This window comes from Lissotriton vulgaris, chromosome 11 (assembly GCF_964263255.1).
Source record: "Lissotriton vulgaris chromosome 11, aLisVul1.2, whole genome shotgun sequence".
In the NCBI taxonomy this organism is placed as follows: domain Eukaryota; kingdom Metazoa; phylum Chordata; class Amphibia; order Caudata; family Salamandridae; genus Lissotriton; species Lissotriton vulgaris.
Window position 1 is genome coordinate 599,435,713 of NC_141699.1, and position 24,833 is coordinate 599,460,545.

The following is a 24,833-nucleotide window of genomic DNA, read 5'->3' on the forward strand; positions in this document are numbered from 1 at the left end:
GCAAGGAGAACTTGCAAAGTGCGCATTAATGTTAGGCCGGCCCCAATGGCCTGCCAAACGTTCATGTACACGTTAGGGAGTGCAAAGCACTCCTCCAGTCCCCTGCTTTGTCAGCTGAGCAGCCACGCCACGCCCCTCCCACAAAGCTGCAGCAATAATGAAAAAATTAAATAATAACTTAGCTATTATAATTTTATTTTTCCTTAAGTGACACTGCTTAAAAGCAGTGGGGCGACCCTCCTCCGCCACTGGATGTCGGTTTTTTATGATGTCACTTCTTGTGATGTCACATGCAAATTAGAGGGGCCTCGCATCTTCCATCTCGCCCAGGGCCCCACAATTCCTAGGACCGGCCCTGACTGGCCGCTTCGACCTTTATGTTTTATACATTACTCAAACCCACAGTTCCTTTGAAATCTAAATTATTGCGGTTAAAAGTAGCAGACAAGATTAGGGGCCCATTAGGATCGCGGACAGACTTGCGTCCGTCCGCGACCCCAGAGTAGGAGGGAACCTCCGCATAGCCTGCGGAGTTCCCTCCTGGCGGTCACATCCTCTATTTTTATCTTTGCGGCGGGTGCGGCTTCAAGCTGCACCCGCCGCAATGGTAAAAATGCAAACATTGCATTTGTATGCAGAAAGTGGCAGGCACCGTGCGGTGCCTGCCGATTTCTGCATACAAATGCAGGGGGGTACCATAGGTACCCCCCATGTGCACCCCCCACCCCCCTTCACCCAGGGGGCCCGCAACGGGCCCCTGCAGTGAAGTTCCACATGCTTTTCCGCGGCGGAAAACCCGCCGCGGAAAAGCATTTTTTAAAACCCATCCTAATATGGCTGGCGGTGTCTGAGAGACACCGCCACCATATTAGTGCTTTTCCGCCGCGGTTGTAAGCCAACCGTGGCGGGAAAGCAGCGGACTGAAACCAGGACCCACCAGCCATCCTAATGTGGCGGTGGGTCTTTGGTGGGTCCGCAGCGGATTTTCTGCATCCTCCGGGCCGGCGGTGGCTTCCGCCGGCCCGGAGGATGCGGAAAATCCGCTATCCTAATGAGCCCTTATGTGGTTGGTGTTTGCTCTTGCAGGGCAAAGTCTGCTAAATCTACCAATGAAGTGACGCTGTGTTGATGGTTTTTGAATCCACTTTTAAGTTTATTCTGACAATGTTTTCCACGAATAACTTTTATTGTACTCCGAGGAGCCTGCTGATCGCACGAGAAGGGGGACATTGCAATACATGAATTCCGTACCTTTTGGAAGCATTTGACTGTCTTTATTCGTTTTGATGGCTGTCAGCTGTGTTTGATAAGCATGCACGAGGACCTGTCTATCAGACCCCATACACTAGGTTTTATGCAGCGGTATAGAACTGATCTGCCATATTAGAGCTGTGACCTACCCAAAAGGCCTTTCTCCATCCTCAATTACCAAATAATGTAAACTCCCTATATAACCTGTCTCTTGGTTTTTGCAGTAAAAGAACATTATTTTTCATTGAGGAAGAATAAAAACAAAAATACATACTGAAAAAAGAGGCAACAAAAATTCATCAATGTGCACACAGCTGAGTCTCATATATATATTATCTTTTAGATAAAATATCAGAAGGATTCATCCTATATCAGTATCCTGTGGGGGCTCAAATGTCCCAGTTCTACTACTCCGCCCATCCCAAGTAACCATCAACAAACCTTCATGGAATTGCTTATCCATTCTGCCTGTGACCCCTACATGCACCCAGTTAAATAACGTTCTATGCCTTTAAAACATAATAGGGCAGAGAAGGCTTCTTAGGATGTTTTATGACCCTGGCAGGAACAAATCATACGACCTCTTCAGGCTTTGCACATGGCAAATGTAAGAACTAAATGTTGACCCTCACCTGTTTCCGGTCACGAGTCCCTAAGGTTCAATTTCTGCTGATACCAAAGACATGACTGAGAGCAAATCCTGGGCAGAACAGAACAAACAGCTCATCCAAGGCCTGTGGACATTCCTGACCATAAGCCTTCAATATGAAAACAGATTGATAGTAAGAACAGTGGTTCAGTTTAGTATTACTCCTCATCAGGGCTGTAAGTGGGCCGGGTCTCACCTGGTCTGAGCACAGGCAGTTTTTTAAAGGGGGCCTCGAAACGGTATCGGGCTCTGTTTCGTGCCCTGGCACAGGTGGTCCGTTCTTTTCCGGACTGCAGTGACAGCAGGCACATCAAAGTGCGCTGCTCACATTGCTCACTTCTCATTAGACTGGAGAAGCTACAGCATGACGTCATGCCAGGTGAGCGTTGTACGGGAAGGGAAATCCTTTAAAGAGAGTCATTTTCTCTCTGGATTTCCCTTCTCTTTTTCAGACTCAGGAGCAGCAACATTGTCGTGGTGTCACCAGGGCTTTAAGTGGAACCTTTTTCAATGTTATATACAAGCCATAGTTGCTGCTTATCTATCTTATGCAACTAACAACCATTGACAAAGCCAATAGTCCAGACTTGTAGGTATGATGTTACTTGTTGTATGATATATCTGGATGCAATGACAGAAACAGCAAAATACAAGTCGACCGGCACACTATGCTAGGCATAGATTTTTTGCTTAAGTGTTTTTAAGCAACGCGCTTAATTACATTGGCCACGCCCCTTTGTAAGACCCTCCAGTTTTTTCATCCCACTTAAAGCCCTTCTCCTGATACCACTTTCAGGAGCTACAGCTTGCCAAGGACTTACTTACGGAGTACACTTCCCAGAAATGCCGTTGATTTACAATGTCGCAATCTGCAGTCCTCGTGTATGAGTATTGTCAGAAAACGTTTCCTTTTCACAACTCCTGACAATTGCAACACCCCAGGTGGTTATACTGATCAAACATCTTGCATCTTGTTTTCTCTCCATCTCAGTTGTCATCCACTTCTGTGTCCATACAAGCCAGCACACATTTTCCAGTTACTGTTCTCTTAATTCTCACTCCCGCATCCCGCATAACTTTTGTTGTTACTTTTTTGGTTGAAGCTGCTAAACTAATTCTTGACTATCTCTGCCAGAACTAGCCAAATCCTGCTTCAGTTTAGGAAGGAGCTGAAAACACATTTCTCCAAAGAACACAATTTCACAAGTCGGTAACAGTCCACTTCCTCTCTCAGATCCGAGCTACCCTGCAATCACGCACTGTTCTTTGACGCTACACAATTCTCTGTTGCCTTTCAACCATATTTAAGGCCACAAAATGGGCAATAACCACACGGACCCAGTCTTCCAGTTCAAATTCCACACTGCATTCATTTTTTCACAGAATTAACATCCCCAATTACCAGCGCTCTTAGCAGGAGGTCAGTGAAAATGGGGGTCTATGTGGACGGGAGGCAGCAGGGGAGGCTGGTGTCAGGCAGTGGGGAGGGTGCTGTGTTCCACTGTGCCTTAAAAGAAGGTTGGGCAGGGGCTGGAATCTGGGGGCCAAGGCCAGGTCTGTGTTGTATTTGCAGCCACAGGGGCTTATTTACAAGCCCCTTGCGCCGCTGGTGCGTCACTTTTTGAGACGCACCGGCGGCACATCTTGCTACCCTATATTTACAAGGACGCCTTGCGTGGCTTTTTGTGTTCTTGTAAATATGGCCCCTTTACACACAGCACAATGCGTGAAAAGGGCATGCCATGGGTGTTGCTGTGAGTGTTCCCACGCAACACCCATGGCTTCTGTCGCATTTCCAGATTTACGAGAAATCATAAACCTGGAAATGCATCAGAATGCCATGCCTCCCTGGGGTAGTGCTTCCCCAGGGGAGCAGTAGGGAGGCTCAAGGATAAGACATTTTTAGTTTTGTACTCGTTTTTTTCCTCTTGCACCTCTTGTGAATGTTTTTGTGCAGGAAGGTGACCCATGGTGCAAGGGTGCCTGCGTCTGCGCACGGCAGCTAATTGTGCAGGTTACTTTCCCAGACAGTGGAAGTGTATTGCTGGCATTCCTGAGACTGGAGAGGGTAGACCTAGACACTGAAATGGGGAAAGAAGAGAAAGGCTTCCTGCTACAATTCCGATTAGGTCCTTTTTCTGCAAGGAGCTGCAGAATAGTCTTCCTGAGCACTGCTATCTGGTAGAGAGTGGGGTGATGGGTGGGACTGCGATGTCTGTTGTTCAGAGTTTGAAGGGTACTTTAAATAAGGCCAGCCGGTGGTCTCTCTTCCTGATCATTGTCAGTGTGGCTGATGATAACCCAGTGCAGAATGTTCAGACAACTTTGTGCCTCTTGTGTGGGAGCTCCAACCTGGAGACGGCTGTGAGAAGCATCACTCTACAGAAAGGCTGAGTCTGGAAGTCAGCCTGGAAAGGATACCGGAAATGAGAATCAACTTAATCCAGTTCTGAAAGTACAGACAAAGAATACATATACCCTATGTACCTTGTCTTTATAAAAGTAGTAGCTGCTGTCCCATATATTGTTCCATTTTCAAATTCTCTTTGAACAAGGTTGGTGGTACTCCGCAGAGTACCCAGGGAACTGCTTTGCCACCAGATCTGGTGTCCTTTGACAGCCACCTTCCCAGGGGTGAGGGGACATCACCTGGGGTCTTATCTGAGAGGAAGAGCTGTCTCCCTCTCCTGAAGCACCTGGAAGTCTACTTTCTGTGAAGAAGAGGGTGGGAGAGAATCAACCCTGCAGACAGAGCTGATTGCTAGCGTGGGCAAGAAGAAGGTGACCCCGGAGCTGAGGGTGCGTCCATCCGAGACCCACAAACCATAACCCCATGCTCCCAGACCAACACCAGTCACTCTCACTGAAGTTGCTAGCACATGGAACTTGCCTGAAGTGTGCCCAAGCAGACTACGCCACTGGCCCTGTTGCTACTAGTCCATGACACTTTCCTGAAGTGTGCCAGAAAACACTTTGGGCCATATGTAGGTAAATGGCATTTACCGAATCGTAAATACCGAATTTTACCGATTCGGTATTTACAATTCGGTAAATGCCATGTAGGTAATTATTCTGTAAATATTACCGAATCGGTAATATGCGGTAATTACCGAATCGGTATTTACCGATTCGGTAATTGCCATTGATTCCTATGGGCCTTGAGGCCCATAGGAATCAATGGCAATTACTGAATCGGTAAATACCGATTCGGTAATTTTACCGATTTGTCAAGGGGGACAGGGTGTCACTTTGACACCCTGTAGCACCCCTGATTTTGGCTTGTGTGCAATGTGACACACATACATGCCCTTAGGGCATGTATGCGTGCCACATGGCACAGGTGTACATGCACAGATGTGTATGTACACAGAAATTCGTTATTTACCATGCCATTGTATTTCATGGTAAATAACGAATTTCTAAGGGCCTGTGGCACTGTTTCCAGTGCCACCTACATCCCAAAATTCCGATTCTGTACATTTACCGAATCGGTACTTTACCGATTCGGTAAAATTACCGATTCGGTAAATATACAGAATCGGTAATTTTCAGGCCCCCTACATCTGGAATTACGAATACCAGTCGGTAACGGCCGAAATCGGCCGTTACCGACAGGTATTTTCCCACCTACATATGGCCCCAAGTGGCTTCTAGCCCATGGTGTTTCACTTAAGTGTGCCAGAACTGACTATGAAGTGGGTAGCCCACAACACTTGCCCAAACTATGTCCATGCAGACCATACTGCTGAACCTGAAAGCTGCTAAGCCAATGGCACTTGCCCCATGTATGCCCGAGCAGACATTAACATCATGACTCTGAGTGTGGCTTGCCAGAGTGACTGACCAGACGTTTACCCAGTAGTACTGCCCTGCCATCAAGTGAGTTATATGTGCGTAGAAGCAGCTCAACTGCTAAAAACTGAGAACCTTGAGCAAAAGCGAACTGCCAGGAAACCTGGACCTTGGAACCTGCCTAACTGCACCACCTGTACGCAAACAGCGTGTGTGGTGTTAGAGCTGGGATAACACCAAAGGGGAGAAGCCTGCAGAGACCTATGATCTCCAACAACTGCATGCTCATAGTAAACCCGGAAGAGAGTCTGCCATCTCCAAAGACTGCCAACGATTATGACTGCTCATGCCACTGCCTTCAAGAGACAAGACCTGTAATCTTTTCCTGGGATATGTGATGAGTGCCGACACACATACGGCCAGTGGGCCTAACCTGAAGGAGGGGGGGAAACAAGACTGATGTGTGCTGTGGCTCAAAACTCATGTCGGCCGCAAGGAATTACATTGGTGAGAACTACTAAAGGCTAAGAGACTGAGTGCATTGTTTTGCCTCAGAAGGGGTAACACGGCACCTGTAATTTTTTATTAATAATACAAACACTGGGTTGCAAAATCAGTTATTGCTCTGTAGGGTGATTGTTGAGTGGTTAGCTCGTTTCACTCCCACATTAACTTCCACTAAGAGTCAATGTTGGAAGGTTGTTTATTAGTAGGCACAGGTGGGTAAAAAGAAAAGTAAAAAGAAGAAGAAACAGGAACACATATTTCCAATCTCAAATTACATTCGATACAAGAAATGCAAACAAGAGGGCTTAGAAAATTATTAGGTTTAAGAATAGTAAGGTGTCCAGATATACTGTGATAGCTTGACCCAATTAAAAAAATTCAAAAATGAAGAGAAACAAGTGAATCTGGAATACATTATATAATAAAAATAAAGGTGACATTCTCACCTTAGAAATATGAATAGGAGAACTCAATAACTAATGTCCATGGTTTCAAGTACTAGAGGAATGTGTTACCGATAAAATGGTATAGTTCCTGTACAGCTTCTATAATAAACCAAGTACAAACTCTTTAGACTTACTTGTCATTTATCAAGAAAACCTCAGAGACAACCCAATGGGAGCATACAAATAAATACAATTTGGCACAACAAGTTAATTCCCATTAGAGCTTACAAAAATGATGAGCACTTTAAAAGGCTGAGGTACCTTTTAAAAAGGCACCACAATGGGAATGCCTCACAGGGTTCCTGCATGGCATGGACTCGTAAGTCCATGACATGCAGGCACCTATGTACATACACACATGGGGGGCACATGTTATGCCCCCCTATGTGCATCCACATATATCTGAGGCACAAGGGGGGCTGTAGGGTCCTCATTGTTTCCTCTCTGCCAGGCTTTTCATGACGGTGGAACCGCCATGAAAGCCTGGTGGAGAGGAAACACGAAATATGCTTGGCAGGACCGTGATGGTCCCACCAAGCATATTGCCTCCGACCACTGCTCCTACGCCAGGGAACGGCGGTTGCCCGGCGGAGCCGGCAGTCCTAGTGCGGTTCAACTGTCTGAGTCGTAATCGGAAGTTCCGACCTAACGATGTGGCGGTGGCTGGATCCGTCACTGCCGCACCACCATGAGCCTGGCAGTCCAAGTACCGCCAAACTCGTAATTTGGCCCTAAGTCTCTGTGCATGAGCAGAGACATGAAAATGTTTGGCCTGTAGATTGTGCAGCAAACATAATGTAAAAATATGATACTATCTCTTCAAAATTAAAAAAGGGTACTTCTTTACCATGCAGATTGTATCACTGCAAAGACAAACATTTATTAAAAGGGATAGCTTTTAGAAATATTCATGATTTGCCTTCCAACGACAAAGCTGTAAGTGAACTATGAGGCAAGTCAGAAGTCATGTAAACCTTAAAAGTGGCCTAGATTTTTATCGATGAAACAACATTACAGTCTAGAGGTGATTTACAGCACACACTCTGAATTCAAGTACTTTAAAGTCTGCTCATATGCGATAATAAAGAAATAGGAGGCTCTGTGAAATACAATATTTGCTAAGGATAACACAATTTGGACATGTAGCGAAACCGATATTGGTTTTTGGTTATCTTGTTTCACGTTTTGAAAGTATGCTACCAGATCGGCGTGTCTATAGCTCTCTCCTGTTTACATCAAAGTTCACTGTTTTGTTGCTCATTCTTGCTTCACAGCGAGAAAAACTGACACAGAGATAACAGACCCGACTCAGGCCCCCCCAGACCCGACTACTAAGCAAAGAATGTATTTATTTGGGGGCTCACATCCCGAGCACCCCTCCCCTTGAAGCTACACCCCTGATGTTGTCACTCAGAGTGAAGCTAGCAAATGCCTGCCTAGGCTGACCCACTGCCCCATGCTATATTGCTGTAGGAGGCAGAAGAATAATGGAAATGATACAACAACTGTCCAATGGATGACGAGCTGGCTGAAAGTGCCTACAAGTAAGCAAATTAACGATACAGGGCCATATGTAGCCGACCGGTATCTGTACTTCCAGATGTAGGGGGCCTGAAAATTACCGATTCTGTATATTTACCGAATCGGTAATTTTACCGAATTGGTAAATTACCGAATCGGTAAATGTACAGAATCGGAAATTTGGGATGTAGGTGGCACTGGAAACAGTGCCACAGGCCCTTAGAAATTCGTTATTTACCATGAAATACAATGGCATGGTAAATAACGAATTTCTGTGTACATGCACATCTGTGCATGTACACCTGTGCGATGTGGCACACAAGCCAGAAACAGGGGTGCAACAGGGTGTCAAAGTGACACCCTGTCCCCCTTGACAAATCGATAAAATTACCGAATCGGTATTTACCGATTCGGTAATTGCCATTAATTCCTATGGGCCAAGGCCCATAGGAATTAATGGCAATTACCGAATCGGTAAATACCGATTCGGTAATTACCGAATATTACCGATTCGGTAATATTTAAAGAATTATTACCTACATGGCATTTACCGAATTGTAAATACCGAATCGGTAAAATTCGGTATTTACGATTCAGTAAATGCCATTTACCTACATATGGCCCACAATCTAGTAAAATCAAAAGGTCATGCATAATATACTTGCAGCCAAGTGAGTCATCACCTTAGTATTCAGATTTCTTTATAATCATACGAACAATGGCCCTTAAATCACGATAGTGTTGTAGCCAGATAAACTACGTAACCCAGTCCACTGATGCTTGTGTGGCCCGATGTCTTCTGTCCACACTAATGAAGCCAGCTCACCAAAATAAACTGAAGCCTTGTTTAACCCCCCCAGGAACCAACATTGCTGTTAATCACTTGCCTCTCAGTTTTACCACGGTTCCCTGTCATAAAACAGCCCTCTGCCCATACACACGCAATCTCTCTATAATAATAATTGAGTTTTTTGGTTCACTCTGAGATATTGTCCGTTTCCAGACAGTGTAAATAAGGGGTGTTACTACTAACTTATTTAAAAGGGCTTACACATACATGAGCTACTGTGAGTCCCATCCAATGCTGAGAGGTTAGACCTCTTCGTAGCACCCCAATGTCTGCAGGGTGTCGCGTCCTGGTCCGGTGATCTATGTGCCTTGGGGCCAGATGTAGGTAATTCCGATTTACCTACTCTTAAATACCGAATCATACCGATTCGGTATTTAAGAGTAGGTAAATTGGAAGTAGGCAGATGTAGGTAATTTTTATTTTCCAATTACTGATTCTGTAGGATTCGGTATTTACCAAATCAGTAAATACCGAATCGGTATTTCCCATTGATTCCTGTGGGCCCTGAAGGCCATAGGAATCAATGGGAAATACCGAATCAGTATTTACCGATTTGGTAAATACCGAATCCTGGCAAGGGGAAAGGGGTGTCACTTTGACACCCTGTAGCACCCCAATTGCAGGCTATGCCCTAAGGGCATGTCTGTGTGTCACATGGCATAGGTGTACATGCACAGATGTGCATGTATACTGGAATTCGGTATTTTACCACCCAATAGGATTGGGTGGTAAAATAAGAATTCCTTTGGGCCTGTGGCACTGCAAACCGTGCCACCTACATCTGGAATTACCGATTAGTTAAATATACCGAGTCGGTATTTTACCGAATCTGTAAATTTATCGAATCGGTAAATTTACAGATTCGGTAAAATTCGGGCCCCCTACATCTCAAAAACCAATTACCGGTCGGTAACGGCCGAAATCGGCCGTTACCGACCGGTAATTGGCGACCTACATCTGGCCCTAGGTGCACAAATTATCTTTTAATAATGAGTTATGAACCTCAGCTCGCAGATTTATTTGCACACTGTATACTTTTGATGTCAACTTTCCACTGTCCATATTAAACTCAAAATTATAAAAGAAGCATGCTAGGATGCCTGGAATAAAATGGCGAAGAAGGTGACAAAGCTATCTGCATTCAGTTTTCTGGTGGTGCAGCACAACAACTACTTACTGGTGAGGTGAAGCGATAGAGATGAGCCCCCTCCCCTGAAAAAACAAGGGAAAGGCAGTGCTGAGATGCAACTACCTCAGGCAATTTGCAAAATAACTTGCCTCCATTCAAAGCAAAGTATACCCTCCACAGAAAGAGCGCCAGAGTCGCTGCATCAAAAACTGGCACATTTTCAAACTTGTTCTGTCATAGACCCCTCTCATTCCAAGTTGGGGGAAATTGGGGGAAATTGTATTTTCTCCTGCATTTTTTTTACAGGCCCATCAGAATAATGCCCTATGTTTTTGCAGTTGTGATATAGCGCGAACTTGGCACAAGGGAATTAAAGCGCTTTGCATGAGATCCACATTACATTATTTATTTGTAGGCACAACGAGATTAAGCGATTTGCCTAGAATCACATAGTGTTAACCCGAGGCAGGGACTCAAACCTGGTATCTCAAGTCGTTTATGAAGAAATTGTTCTGTTGGGTAAAACAAAATGATTTAACCATGCTAATAATGGAATCCAAGGCTAACGTTCTCCCCAAACGCACAGCTCTAGAAATAGATACTCAACAAATAATACATGATTCATGAAGTCAAGGGATTGTACCATGTATTTGTAGCAGAATTGCTTCATTCAGGGCAGGTCTGCAAACATTCCATCATTGATTCACATACATAGGATCAATAGACTGTCGCAATCAATATTAAAGGTGCAGTTCAGTGACATCAATGAGTGAGGAATATGTACAGTGCGAACAATTTGCTATATACAGATATATACAAAAGTTTTTTATGGTGGCCAGATACCGATTTGGAGCCAAAGATTCCTATTCTTATAATGGAATCCTGGTGGTACTGGACCTATGAATAGCGTTGACGTTTCAACCCTGATGTGCCCCAATGCAGCATCCTTCATTCTCGGGAAGACGGATGGGACTTTGAACCACTGTCTGGTCAAATCGGATTCACTCAAATCACGGATACCCTGGCCATTGTGCCCTGCAGTTTAAGGCTGAGGATTGCCCGGCCATCATTATACTGTCCAGCCTCATTACGCTTCTGTCTTGAGAAAGACCCTAAACACAGAAAGGTAGGAGGAGGGCCTAAGGGATTTTAGAGACCAAGGGCCCGATGTACGTAAATCTTTTTTACCACTTCATAAATACCGAATCATACCGAATCGGTATTTAAGAAGTGGTAAAAAAGAGAAGGGCAGATGTAGGTAATTTTATTTTAAAAATTACCGAATCGGAAGGAATCGGTATTTACCGATTCGGTAAATACCGAATCGGTAATGCCCATTGATTCCTATGGGCATTGAAGCCCATAGGAACCAATGGGCATTACCGATTCGGTATTTACCAAATCGGTAAATGCCGAATTTTGCAAGGGTGCAGGGGGTGTCACTTTGACACCCTCTAGCACCCTGAATTCAGGCACGTGTGCCATGTGGCACACAGACATGCCCTAAGGGCATGTCTGTGTGTCACATGGCACTGGTGTGCATGCACACATGTGCATGCACACCTGTATTCGGTATTTTACCATCCAATAGGATTGGATGGTAAAATACCGAATCTGACTGGCCTGTGGGACTCAGAAGAGTCCCACCTACATTAGGAAATTACCGAATCGGTAAAAATACCGATTCAGTATTTTACCGATTCGGTAAATTTACAGATTCGGTAAATTTACCGAATCGGTAAAATGGCTCACCTACATCAGGAATGTCCATTTACCGGTCGGTAACGGCCGAAATCGGCCGTTACCGGTCGGTAAATGGACACCTACATCGGGCCCCAAGACACAATCCCTAGCTACATATGAAAAAACAAAAGTGTCAGAGGGTCTAGTTAATCCTATGTGTGGGTCATTAAACTAATAGAACCGTGTCAGATCATCTAGCCATAACTAAAAAAGGGGCAAATTGGTGGATACCAGTGATCACTTACAGGTTATCCATCAGTCACCACAAGGAACCGCCCTTCATCATTTGGCATTCCTGTTGTCCACAATCATTGGTGCGTCACTGGCTCAGACTCGGGGAGGTCAGGTGGTATAACCTCCAGAGAGCCAAGTGGCGACCAAATAGTGGTAGAGTGTCACAAACTACCCATCAATTCGTTTGGTGGGTGACTGATTTGCAGTGCAGTGAGAAACGGGTGTGTGAAAAGGGTGAGTGAATATATAAAATTGGGTGATTGAGCAAAAATAAGAAAACTTTATTAGATAGTATGCTCGCTCCACCAACATTAAAAAGCAGCATAGGTAGTTTTAGCAAATATCTACCCTGGTATTGAATTGGTCGACATGTTTCAGCAAATCTTTTGGGACTAACAAGTCCATTGCTTTCATCAGGACCGGAAATTATATAGATGCTACTGCAAAAGGGGAAGTGAAGTGAAAAAAATATTATTAAAACGTGACTTAATACTGAGATTTCTTACAACATGAAAAAAGATCACCTGATGTGTGTGGTGTATCCTTAGGTTTGTAGAAAGTATTATCGTCACTGTGAGGGAAAGATAAAAGGACACAGACTCAACATAGACAATGACCACTTACATAGGAATCAAGCATCATGGTATTTTACACATAGACCTAGTGAGCACGTGTGAGAATCACCCATTAATCTCATCGATATTATAATTAGTGACATACGAGTATATCGTTCTGTAGCTCCTACTTACCATGATAGTAGGAGTAGAAGGCTCCACCCCGCCTGGCAACAACTCAGGGAACGAGTGAAGCACCGCACTGAATATAGGAGGCAAAAAACAAACATTCTAGTCTGTTAGTGCCTCTCGGTCTTACGTGAATATATGAACATATGGCAGGTATCCTAGCGTAATAAAGGAGATTTCTTTGTAGCATAGTATCGATTGACCATCTTAGCCAGTAGAGGAGAGCTAGAACTGGTCAAAAGTATGTTAGCAGAGAGCGGCATTACTCTCAAAAAGAAAAAGCAACGACTATGATGTTACAAGGCGCTTTAGACTACATAGGCACAAGTTTAAGTCTGTCGGGTGTAATCCTGACTGAGTACTAGCGTACGTGGCATTCGATTTCAGAGAAAGAGCGCCAGCATTAAAATAGGAGAACTAAGTTCTTAAAAGAGGAGAGCCACCTAGACCCTCGTGCGCAGCTTACCTCTCCGTCGGTACTTCGTTACCTCCGTCTGAGTCAGTTGGGGAGGTACCGGAGCCGGCGTGAGAGACATCTTTGAAGTGTCTGCCGATTGGGCGATCGCGGTCACCTGATTGTTGTGGCCAATAAGAGCGCCGTTAAGAACGGACGGCAGCATCAGCGTAAAAGACCGCTGTATCAATGGGAGATCGCGGTCACCTGATTACTATGGCCAATTAGAGCGCCATTGAGATCAGATGGCTGCGTCAGCGTAAAAGACCGCTGTCCTGATTGGCGGATTATCCATCACGTGTGTTTTGATGGTCAGTTCCCTTGCTATTGTTGCTAAGCAACGGAGCAAGCCCAATTTCTGGTTCTGCCCGTCAATATTCCGTATTTGTCGCTGCAGTTCAAATGGAGTCATATTACTCCAAATCTGTGAATGGCCCAAGAGAGATCAATAAATCTGCAAAAATATAGACCATTGCATTCTGGTTTAAGTCTATAGAGTATCATCCGGAGTGCTAGCGTGTAACATTTGATTTCTGAAAAAAGGGTGCCAGCATACAACTAGAAGAACTAAGGTCTTTTAAAAGGAAAGAGAGGCAACTAGCCCTAGATCTGGGATCTAGAGGTAGACATTGCGTCTCGAGTCAGGTCTATTTGTATAAACTCTTATGAGATTGCACGCATGCCATCAAAATACAACCGGTGTACATTAGGTTCTAGACAAGGGTATGTGTAGAGACACTATGTGAAGTCTCCCAAACAGTCTTTTCTTGATGCCTCCAGATGTTTCTAAGCCAGACTTACAGGATGATTAAGATATCCTAACTAGGAGAGTGAAAAAAATGTCCTTGTCCTCTGTACAATATACGGACAAGTAAAAGATTAATCAGTTATGAGTTTACAGGAGTGGTAGGTGTGTGAAGTTCATAGACTAGACCATGGAATGTCGTCATTCAAACCATTCTTGTTGGTCTTCAGTTTGAACACCCACTTCTGTTCTTTACGGAGCAGAAAATTCGTGAAATCTGTAACATGGGGAGGAATGTAAGGTTGCTCAAGCACTGTCCAAGTGAAAGCAGTAGGGTGATGTTTTTTGTCCAGAAAATGTGTAGTTAATTTTGTTGCCTGTCTCTTGCAACGGATTGTACTCTTCTGCTCTGAGATGCGTACTTTGATTTTACGAGTTGTCATTCCTACGTAGTGTAGGCCGCATGGGCAGGTAATCAGATAAACCACTTTCTCACTATTACAGTTGGTGAATCTGACCTGTCTCCATGGTCTGTCTGTACCTATGTCAATCTCAGTTGATCTTGTAGTTTGTGGGCAGGCTTGGCAGGATCCGCATGGATGATGTCCTACAACTGGTGGAAGATCCCAGATGGTACCTAGAGCCCTAGGCATCCTCATCTGGGGTCTGGTGTGGACGATGCAGTCTCTTAGATTTGTCCCTCGTTTGAAAGAGAACAATGGTGGATCGATTACTCTCTGTCCAGTGTTTAATATGGACCAGTGTTTTCTCACAATTTTTTGTATTTTATTTGATAGTGTACCAAAAGTTGTTACATAGGTCAGTCTGTCGGATGCAGCTTTAGATGGTGGCAATTCTAGCAGGGCTTGTCTGTTATTATTGCTTGCCCGTTTCATCGATTGTTTTACCAATTTAGGAGGGTATTTCCTATCATGCAATTGGTGTTGTAAAGTTTTCGCATGTTTTGCGTAGCATTCTTTGGTAGAACAATTTCTCTGCACCCTCAGAAATTGTCCATATGGTAGATTTTGTCTGAGAGATTTCGGATGGTGGCTATCGTAGCATAGCAAGGAGTTCTTTGCCATTGGCTTTCTGTACAGTTCTGATTGTAAGCCATCTGGTGTTACAAAAATCCTCAGGTCTAAAAAAGCAATCTCTGTTTTGCTGGCCTCTATTGTGAAGCGAAGAAAGTTGTTTCTGTTGTTGAGCCAGTCTAGAAAAGACATGAGAGTTTCATGAGTTCCTCGCCACACAACTAGTATATCATCGATATACCGTTTCCATAACCTTATACAGGTAACAAATGGATTGGTTTCAGTAAGGACATGCTCTTGTTCAAAGTTGTGTACATATAAATTAGCCAAGCTGGGAGCGAAAACGCTTCCCATGCTTGTACCGGACGTCTGTAAATAGATGGTCTCTTCGAATTTGAAAAAATTCTTCTTCATGGCCAAGGTGGCACAGGCCATGATGAAGCTCACAGGTGTGATGCTATCTAGATCACGAGCCGACAAGAGAGCAAGGATGGCATCCAGTGTCTCATCTTGTGGTATGGATGTATAGAGTGATTCTACATCAAGAGATACTAGTTGGTCACTGATTGTATCAAATTCTATGTCCGGAAGAATGCTTAACACATCTGTTGTGTCCTTAAGATATGTTGGCATTTCCTGCACCATAGGGCGCAGGAAATGATCGACAAAGGTGGAAAGAGGTTCTAATATGGAACCAATGCCCGAAATTATTGGGCGACCGGGTGGTGGCCTTTGTGTCTTGTGTACCTTGGGAAGGCAATAAAAATAAGGCATGACTGGATGCTCTGCAATCAGAAAGGCTGCTTCTTGCCGAGTGACCCACCCTTCAGTGAGTGCTTCTTCCACCATCGCAGTGATTGTATTCTGCATGTCACTTGTCGGATCCTCTCTAAGAGGGCAATATGCCGTTCTGTTGTTGAGCTGTCTCAGACATTCATTGCGATAGTCACTGGTATCCATAAGGACAATGGCTCCCCCTTTGTCCGCTGGTTTGATGGTAAGATCTGTATTCGCAGACAAGGATTTCAATGCATTTTGTTCTGCTTTTGAAAAATTGAAGAAACTATCTTCTTCAGTGGAGAATAACATCTCAATGTCCTTTTCCACAGCCTGTTCAAATGTCTGTACTTGTACTGGTACCATGTGTGGACCAGGATTAAATGTGGATTTTTTCTTTAATCCTGTGTTCTTGACTTCCGAGTCTTGTTCTTTCTTATCTTGGTTTTGGAAGAAGAAATTTAGGCGGACTTTGCGGAAAAACTTGGCCATTTCCACATTGGTTTCGAATTGGTCATTTCTGACAGTGGGCACAAAGCCCAACCCTCTGTTGAGGACTTTGTCTTCTAACGGAGTGGTACTATATGAGCTCAGATTGATGACGAGCTCGCCTCCACATTCACTTGTCCCGTCTTGTTCTTCGAACTGTTGCTCCTCAGGTTCCTCGTCTCTGGTGGAGGGCTGAAGTGTACCCGGGGCTGTTGACCTCTTCTGCGTCCTCGGGGTCTTCCCCGGCCAAACCCTAAAAAAGGAGGCTGTCCACTGTAATTGCCTCCAAATTGTGGTGGTGGAAATGGACCCATCGGTTGTTGAAATGGGCCCATAGGTTGGGGGAACATAGGATTGCCAAATTGCCATGGGCCTGGTTGCCACCATGAATGGTTTTGATTATGGTTACCTCTCCAATTCTTCTGATACCTCTTACCTCTACTACCTCTTTGAGTGTTGCTTTGATTAGAGGAATCAGAGTCTGTCGAGTTGTCATCAGAAGATGACGACCCATAGGATGACTCATTCTTGCGGTTTGTCGCATTGAAGTCCGGTGGTACATACGAGTCACTAGTATAAGGATATATCTTTTCTAGACTAAATTTTTCTAAGTCCTTTTTAAATTTTTCCATTTTTGTGAACAGAGTGAAGTCTTTGAAGTCCTGGTTATTTTTATTGGCTTCATCTTGTCCTTGTTTATAGGCTTTACTAGTCAAGGTTGTTGTTATTTGGGACTCTAGGACTTGAATCTCTCAAGATAGTGTCTGCTATCCTCTGTGACGTCTGTATAATTAGGATCAACCAGTCCCTGGTACACCTCCAGGCTATGAGGGACCAGTTCTTCAAGAACTCTTTGTCTTTGAGGAACAGTCTCGGGGCGTTTGTCACAATCAGGCCGGACGGGGCACAGTTCTTTCTCAAATATTGGGCCATGATCGTCCCGTGTAGAGTTGTCCGAGTGTGTGATTTTTTTCAAACCTAGAATTTTACCCCAATCATCCGTACTCTTATTAGGAACCACTGGTATTGTCTCTAGTAGATTGGGTTGTTCATCGAGAACCCGTTGCAAATCATTCTCATCAAACGCCAGACCATGATTGTCTGCCATGTTGCCAAAGAACCTCTTGGGAAACCTGCTTAAGTCTTATATCACAAGACACACTATAAAGCTGCGAAATCTTAAGACCCGCTGTGACCACCCATTGCGGCACATCAGGGTCTAAACGTCGATGCTATTCATAGGTCCAGTACCACCAGGATTCCATTAGGAAGAATAGGAATCTTTGGCTCCATATCGGTGTCTGGCCACCATAAAAACACTTGTGTATATATATCTGTATATAGGAAATTGTTCCCACTGTACATATTCCTCACTCATTGAGCACTTTTTCACAGATGTCACTGAACTGCACCTTTATTATTGATTGCGACAGTCTATTAATGCTATGTATGTGAACACTGAATGAAGCAATTCTGCTACAAATACATAGTACAATCCCTTGACCTCATGACTTATTTGTTGAGTATCTATTTCTAGAGCTGTGCTTTTGGGGAGAACGTTAATTTTGGATTGCATTATTAGCATGGTTAAATCATTTTGTTTACCCAACAGAACCATTTATTCATAAACCATTAATTACCCAGGTTCTGAGGGACACAGGGTTACCCATTTTTCTTTAAACTGGTATCCCAAGTCGGCAGCTCAAAAAACTCTAAAGTTAAAACAGAGATTTTAACATAGACTAGCCTTGTATAACACATTAGAATTTTTCCTCCCCAGGCCACGTTCTTAATGAAACAGTACAGCCAAGCGGGAAGAGCAACATACAAAAAACAACAATATTATTTCCTTTATTTATCTAATATTGAGAACTCATTGAACCTGGCTAGAGTTTCCTGGTATGTCCTTACCAATACCATTGATACGCTTCTATTTTTAAAACCACTTCTCTGTTCTTGTTCTTATATCCTTTACAAAAAAAGGGAAGAACTTTTGTGTAATCTCTGACGGGAAACAATATGAGAATGGTGGTGGGTCAGATTTGTGGCTGATCTTAAAAGAGAAAGACTGGCAAACATGGTTAATAAGGGGAAAGAGAAACCTTTGTTTCGTATTTGCCATTTAACCGTACAGTACTTTTAAGCTATCTTGAAAAAGGAGAAACATTTGCACCTTCCACAAAAACATTGTATGTTACAATATACATGAAAAAGCATATCCATGCCTGTTCTTCGTAGGAGAGATTCAGCTATGCTTAGCTTTGCTTGTAGAAATCAGGCTATTTCTGTGATTGCGTAATGGAAATGTGTCTGCCAACGTAGTATCTGCCATTAGGGTCCACATAGCGCATGCTTCTTCAAGGGGGAGGAGTCTACCCAGGGGTGTAGCTTGGGCAGTAAGATTGGGGGGGGGGAGGCTTCAGATTTTACAGCAATCACTGCAAAATACATTATATGAGAAGCAGGGCATGAGGAAGGCTTAAGGAGCAGTAGAAAGGGAGAGGAGTATGGTTTGTTAGGGATACTTAAAACTCACTGTTTTGTAAAATAAATAATTTCTAAGACCTTATAAACAGCTTGTGTTTGTCCTTTTGCCTTCGTGTGTATGTAAAAATCCCAAGTGAAATTCAACCCACACCTCACAATACCCGACGTAAAGTCCCTGTACCCAACTAGCTACTATTGAACACATGTATTAAGGGGGTGTAATACCCCAAACAGCCCCCTGAAGCTACGCCCCAGAATCTACCACATGCTGGATTCTATTTCAGATGGTTCAGGGAGTGCTCCTTTCTGGATGTACTTTTGAGCAGCCGGCACTTCTGAGGACTGACGTGAAAAAGGTTCATTTTGGGGAACAGGGCAGGTCTGCAAACATTCCATCATTGACTAACCTCATGGCTTCTACTCCACTCATTCATCTGTAAACTCTTTTGGTCATTACTGTCCCCATTTTAACCACCTTTGAACCTCATGGCCTTGATTCAGGCTCATATCCCCGCCCTCTCCGTTTTGTTTCCATTAAAACCGCCTCTACCAGCCTACACAGGGCACTGATGGCTAATCTGTTCTCAGCCTTGTACCCTACTACACCAACTGGTCTTTTCTAGCTGACCCACTTGGTGGTAATGATTTCTGCTTCACTGTCTTCTAAATGCGACACAACAGAACTTACAGACCACAACCAGTCCTCCAACTGACTACCACTCTAATACTGCAAAAGAGTGTGGCCTAAAGCATGGGGGTGGGTTGAAAGATTTGTCCACCTTCAGAATGTATCCTGACCCCATATCAGTTCTTCACTCCCCTTCAGGCCTCCACAAACCTTGCTGCCCCTAGTAAATACTTGTTGGATATAAGACCTCAATGCCCCTTGAGTTTATTGTCTTGATCCCATGATCATGACCATTTAAAGCCACTGCAGTATAGTACACCCAACAGAAAGGGGCGACCAGCCCCATCCACTTTAACTTGTCCTGCTCCTTCTATACTAAGCCCTGTGTGGCTTGTGGTAATCCTTCCTGCATTGTGATCAGATTACCCGCAAAATGCTTAGTGGGCCTTGGCAGAAGCCATGTCTTTGGGAGATATTTGGAGTAACTATCTGTGGTGGAACTGGATTTCTCTGAATATGAGGGAGAAATCTAGGCAAGATCTTCGTGGTGGCAGCTTCACATTTAATGGAGCAGGGGGAGGTAAAACTGTGGTTGGGGGATAAAATAGGCTATTGATGGAGGCATATATGGTACCACAAAACAATTGTAGGGAGTAAAATGGGTCATCAAACTTTGTTAAATTGATTAAACTGCATTTGACAGTGGTTTTGTGTGTGTGTGTGTGTGTCTGTGAGGGATTCTCAAATCAGGTTTTAAAAAGCATTTGCAATGCAATAGGTCTCGCATTAGGGAAGTTTGAGCTATTGGCATTGTAAATGACACATTTTTTTATGTGTTGGTTTTGAAAATAGCGAAATTAATAGCTTAGTCATTTACAATGCCAATAGTTTTAACTTTCGCAAATGTGACACCTATAGCATTTGTAATACAATATGTGTTGTATTTACGTGACTTAGATGTATTGACATTACAAATAACAATGGATTTTAATTTTTTTACATAATTAATGCTTAAATAAAAGTTATTGTAATTTATAATGACAATAGCTTAAGCTTTTGTAAAAAACGTTTGTGAAGATTATGTTCAGTGTATTTTATTGTGACGAAAATCCAAGAACAGAAGTGAAAAATTAATATCTTTTTGTGACATTTGTAATAAAGCTTGAAACATTGAGAGGCCATATGTGAACCAGGGGAGTGGAAGGCGTGCGGCAGGGGCTAAGGGGAAAGGAAAGGAGAGGGGGACAGGGGTGGGGGCGTCCCACGGAGAGAAAGGGAGCAGTAAGGTGTGGGAGAGAGGAAGAGGTGGGGTAAAAATGAATATGGCGATGTGAGAAGGAGGAGGGGTGGATCCGAAGAAAGAGGAGAGAATGAAAAGCGAGAGAGCTGGGGAAAATAGTGAGTATAGTGAACTGGGGGGCTGCGGGGGGAGGGGGGCTGTACAATGAGAGATAGAGTGGGGCTGGGCGAGTGTTGACAGGGAGGAGAGCGGGGCAGGGGACCAAAGCCAATGCTAATGGAAAGTAAGCCATATGTTCTACAACAAGCTCTCAGTATTGCGTGGTGGGGGCGAGGGAGCGGCATTGCATGGCAGGGGAGCGGCTTCCTTTGAAGTCAAATGGTGTGCGATGTGCACGCGCCCGGCTGTGGAAGTGTCCTGTGGCAAATGGCAGCTGTTCACAATGCGCGTGGTTGTGCTCACCTGCATGAGGTGCGTGAGGTGCAAAACGAGACGCCCGTTGCAAAAACCTTACAACTGTGAAAAGCTTGCAGATGCTAGGATGCATGCGCGTGTGTGTGATGCAGGTACACGCGCGAGAAGCTCGATGTGGAGCGGGAAATGCACAAAGATGAGCATAGTTAAATATACAGAACGAGGTGGATGTGTGTGGGTGGTACTCAGAAGTGTGGTGTTTGCTATGAACACAGCATGAGAGCACGAGTATGTGGAAGACTTAACCACATGAAGCATTCTGTATGTAAATGTGTGGTACGGTGTGTGCTCCTCACACACGGGAAGCCTCATGTGGAGAAGGCAGAGAAACACAGAAGCATGAGGTAGGAAAAGATTGTTGAAATTGTTGGGAAACTGGTGCGAGGTGCCAACTAAAGAGCCCTGTGTGTGATTTTACAACACAGGGTAACCCTGGTTTGAGAATACGAGCATGTACAGTGCGTGTGAACCGCTCGCAGAGCGTGAGAGGCTCACAAACATGGGTGTGAGATAGACGCCGAGTCTAGCGCTCTCGAGACGCCTGGTGTGTGCTTGAGATGCCCCTGAGAAGGATAACGTGGAAGATGCGCAAGAATCCTACTGTGAGATACTCTGAAACATAAGTGTGTTGTGTATGACTCTCAAAAACAAAGTGTGTGGGGTGAAGACAGGCAACATCAGGCGAGAATCAGGATGCGTGAGAAGGACACAAACACGTGGCGGCCGGTGCGTGAAATGTGTAGAGCTGCGGAAAGCATAGTGCGTGCGACACTTGCAGGCAGGAGAACCGAGCTGACCAACCCACTCTCTTCCCTGGGCAGAGAGGCCGGTGTCGTTAACAGAAGCCGAATGCACGTGTGAGTGCGACACATCAGCAAAGACCACGAACAGTACTAGGCTCTTTTGGAGAACTGTAACTGGTAGTCAGACCATGGGAGTTGCACCGACTTCATGGTATACGACAAAGTAATGCGGTTTAATCTGGCATTCTCTAAATTATGTACCCCTCCTGCCTAGACGTATAGCCATATGCAATACTTTTTTTTATTGAAGGTGCAAAAATGTAAGGCAAGAGTAAAGAAGAAAAAACACAAATAAGGTTCGGAGGTGGTAAAAACATGTTTAATCTCTTAATTTCCACACAACACAATTGTATAAATTGTGTTGTATAAATACGCTCAGATTCAAGCAAACACATTTTGTGTACACGAAATGAGTGTCATTTATCCCACCAAAGCCTAACAAATACTACAGGAATAAAAGATAACAAGCGTGTACAAACAGAGGAATCCGTGGTGATGTGTGCAGGCCGGCTACTTGCATATCTCGTTCGATGCAACAAAAGACTTGCGCTTTGTGTTGCGCCACCCGTGGTGACTGGAAAGCCATTTTAAGTAAGAGAGAAGGAAGGCGAGAGATAATGGCCGATGCGCCGCGTTCAATTCGTGAGTTGGCTTTCTCTGAGGTGCTCAGAGGAAGACACGGTGCCGCGTTACAACAATTTTACAGCTTTATCATGTGTACACTGTTCATGATCAGAAATTAGTAAGAAAAGGAGCGTTTTTTTCTGGGAAAATTCCGCTGTGTTTAGATAATGAATGGACTTTGAACGTAGACGTGGCACTGCCATTTAAATATACGATTTAGAGTTGTTGGGCAAAACATGCAGCATAAAAGAGGTATTTTATGAGGAAGTAAGCATTTAGGTTAGTAGTGATTGTTTTGCATTCCGGGGTGGTGTTTGGTAACGTTACTTATGTAAAACGTTTCTGGGAGAAATATATGTTCTACAACAAGCTCTCGGCATAGCGTGGCGGGGGAGCGGCATTGCGTGGCAGGGGAGCGGCTTCCTTTGAAGTCAAATGATGTGCGATGTGGCTGGTGATGTGCATGCGCCTGACTCACATGCACTGTACCTAATCCGCAGTTTGGATAGACTTTTGAAAGCCTTACTATAATCTCGCTAAACAAGCACTGCTAAAGCAATGCTGTAGGCGAGACCTAAAAACTGGTTTTCGACTGTTGGCATGGGATAGGTCGTCCCTTTTTCACAGCATCCTTTCCCACAAGGTAGTGAGATTTAAGCTCAAAATCTTGAAAAATTAAGATCAATTGGATCGTTTCTGAGTTTTGAAATAGTTTTGGCAGCAAATAGCACATACTGTTAAGAAATATTGATTGCAGAACGTTACAATTGCATTAATTTCCTCTTTAGCAACTGATTCTACATACCAGGTTTATGCAGTATGCACACCCACTGGTTTAGGAATCGGAATGCAACTTGCTATGTACTAATAGGTCGCATCACATCCCCTGTGATTGGCTGCAAATGCACGGATGGCGGCCTGCCAGAAACAGCAGACCAACACCCTTGCATTTGCATTCACAGTGGGGAAAATGTTTTTTTAAGCAGTCTGTGCCCATTAAAGGCACCCGTGCCTCTTTTGAATAAAAATAACCCATTTGAGAATACATCAGTGAGAGCCAGCAGTGGTCCACTGAACCACTTCCTGAGACTACCTCACGATTCAGAGGGGAGCATGTCCCAAGGGAACAGCCGCCATTTTCCAAATCAGGCAGAAGCCCCTCTTGAGTTGCTGATACCTCATCAATGGTTTGTGAATTCAGTTGTAGTCACACAAACCATTCAAACAGCATTCTCCAAATCGAGTGTAGGAGTGCCCTCTCCTGTTTATGACAAGGGTTAGTGTCGTAAAACACCTTTCACAAGTCGAAAAGACTTTTCGGACTCGCTTTTCCAAAACCTAAAAAGGTTTTTTGGCGGGGCAAACACGTGACTAAGGGAATGACAGGCTGTGCGATTGCAACCTACCTTTGTGAATCAGACCCTGTGTTCCCTTCGTTTAATGTCTTCCATGTCTTAGGGTGAAGTGCCTGGTTTGGTAATGAATAAGCATGCACAAAAGAGAAGTAATGACGATACACGAGGAACTGGAAGTGTTTACACAATAGGTTGAGGAAGCTCACATAAAGGAACATCTGAAATATGTAACAATAACTACAAAACAAGCGACAAAAAATGAGAAGAATATTTTTTTAGGACAAAAGCCCATTTGAAATACTGGAAACACCTCTTTAGTCACTTCTAAAGGGTATTAACATTACTAAGGCGTTTACATACATTTCCAGGTTTCTGCATCATTAATGAATGCTGCTGGGCTACCTTGAAGATGCTTTTGGAAGACTTGAAGAGACTGTAAATATTTCTCTGTGAAGAGGTAAGATGCCACGAATACTCAAGATTCTTTCGAATTAAAGGCGGAGGAAGAGATCTTGGCTTGTCTGACTTTACCGTGTGATTGCTGGGCCCACTTCAGGAAGCAATGATTATGTATACTTAATAGTTTCAAGTTAAACGAAGGTGACCTTAATGCCAGTATTCAACTCTAAATCCCAAACAATATAGACTTACCCTAAGACGTATTAGGAATTCTGGCGATGACGTGCGGTGATTCATATCATTTAGGCGCTGAGCTTGACTCTTTAAAAAGATTAAATGTAATCCTGTAGACTTTTATTGTTGTCGGAAATTTCGGACCTTTTTTTTTCAAAATCCATACAGAATTCCATGAATGCTCCTGAGAAACTGCGACTTCTTTGATCTTTTTAGATGTAGGTC

At 44.0% G+C, this 24,833-nt stretch overlaps 1 protein-coding gene across 4 annotated transcripts in view; it reads left to right on the forward strand.

Annotated features, from left to right (window-relative positions):
• The window catches only part of LOC147683208 (uncharacterized), a 275,070-nt gene that overhangs the window by 230,341 nt on the left and 19,896 nt on the right, over window positions 1-24,833 (forward strand). The window contains exon 1 of one of the 4 annotated variants that reach the window (XM_086944810.1): window positions 24,179-24,432. The exons of 2 other annotated variants lie outside the window; for them this stretch is intronic. The gene's annotated coding sequence lies outside the window, so the exon portion shown is untranslated. Of the gene's footprint in view, window positions 1-24,178; window positions 24,433-24,833 lie in introns of those variants that run through there. One more of the 4 variants, XM_086944808.1, reaches the window with a different exon arrangement.